This window comes from Otolemur garnettii, unplaced genomic scaffold, assembly GCF_000181295.1.
Source record: "Otolemur garnettii isolate 467f Iridium unplaced genomic scaffold, OtoGar3 scaffold00061, whole genome shotgun sequence".
NCBI lineage: Eukaryota > Metazoa > Chordata > Mammalia > Primates > Galagidae > Otolemur > Otolemur garnettii.
The window spans coordinates 2680545-2682067 of NW_003852456.1; the positions used below are offsets into that span (position 1 = coordinate 2680545).

The window sequence follows — 1523 nt, forward strand, 5'->3', positions numbered from 1 at the left end:
GTCTTTTACTTACTGAGTTGTTTCTAAAACCAACTCAGATAGAGAAATCTGCCTCCTCATTCTTTTTTTCAGATTGCTTCTGTAGAGTCCTGATGAATTTCCAGTGGACACATTAGATTTGTATTTTTTCCATATTAAATTTCTTTTCTTTTTCTTTTTTTTGGAGACAAAGTCTCACTCTGTCGCCCTGGGTAGAATGCTGTGACGTACATAGCTCACAGCAACCTCAAACTCCTGGGCTCAAGGGATCCTCCTGCCTCAGCCTCTCGAGTAGCTGGGGTTACAGGCACCTGCCACAACGCACTGGTAGTTTTCCTATTTTTAGTAGAGATAGGGTCTCACTCTTGCTCAAGCTGATCTCAAACTCCTGAATTTAAGCGATCCTCCTGCCTCAGCCTCCCAGAGTGCTGGGATTACAGGCACGAGGCACCAAAACTGTCTCCTTTTGTCCCTTTGAGACAGAATCTTGCTCTGTCACCTTGGGTAGGATGCTGTGGCATCATAGCTCAGAGCAACCTCAAACTCTTATGCTCGAGTAACCCACCTGCCGCAGCCTCCCAAGTAGCTGGGACTAAAGGCACCCACCACCATGCCCAACTAGTTTTCCTTGTTTGGTAGAGATGGGGTCTCGTTCTTGGTCAGGCTGGTCTTGAAATCCTGAGCTCCCAGAGTGCTGAGATTATAGGCATGAGCCACCGTGTCCTGCTAGGTTTTAAATTTTTTTTATAGTTCTCTACCTCCTACAAGGAATTTGAGGCTACAGATAAAGATCTCTGCACCCTTTCCTAAGGAACCCAGTAGTCACAGGGAAACTGTCATTTGTTCTAACAGAACCTTCTGTCATACACATGCAAACAGTACCATAGAACATGATTTCTTAAGTGTTAATGGGTATGCGCCATTGTTAAATTAGGATTTTAGCTAGCTTTTTACCTAGCATTTCCCCACTTTTAAAAATTTATAATCTCCTTTCATGATGATGTAATCCCTTTCCTTTCACCTACCTTCTCACCCTCCACATACAAATTTAGGAACTTATTTTGTCTTTTTTGACTGCTACATAATGAAGTTAATTTTTAAATGAAAAAATTATTTAGGGCTGGGTGTGGTATTTCTCTCCTGTAATCCTACTACTCTGGTAGGCTGAAGAAGACAAATGCTTAAGTTCACAAGTTTGAGGCCAGCCTGAGCAAGAGCAAGACCCCCTCCCCAGCCTCCATCTCTAAAAACAGCTGGGCATTGTAGCAAGTGTCTATAGTCCCAGCTACTCAGGAGGCTGAGGCAAGAGGATCACTTGAGTTTGAGGTTGCTACGAGCTATATCATAGCACTCTACTGAGGGTGACAAAGTGAAACTGTCTCAAAAAAAAATTGTTTTGGTGAGTGACTGAAGATTGTAATATAAAGTTTACATTAAAATTATAATTTATAAAAGACATTGTTTTACACTTGCCCACTTAATATGATTCATAATTTTTAAAAATCTTGTGGGCAGAGAGGCGCCTGTGGCTCAGTGAGTAGGGC

General features: G+C 42.2%; 1 protein-coding gene across 4 annotated transcripts in view; it reads left to right on the plus strand.

Annotated features, from left to right (window-relative positions):
* Positions 1-1523, plus strand: part of ACSL1 (acyl-CoA synthetase long chain family member 1) — a 71677-nt gene that overhangs the window by 49754 nt on the left and 20400 nt on the right. The gene's annotated exons all lie outside the window — the stretch shown is intronic.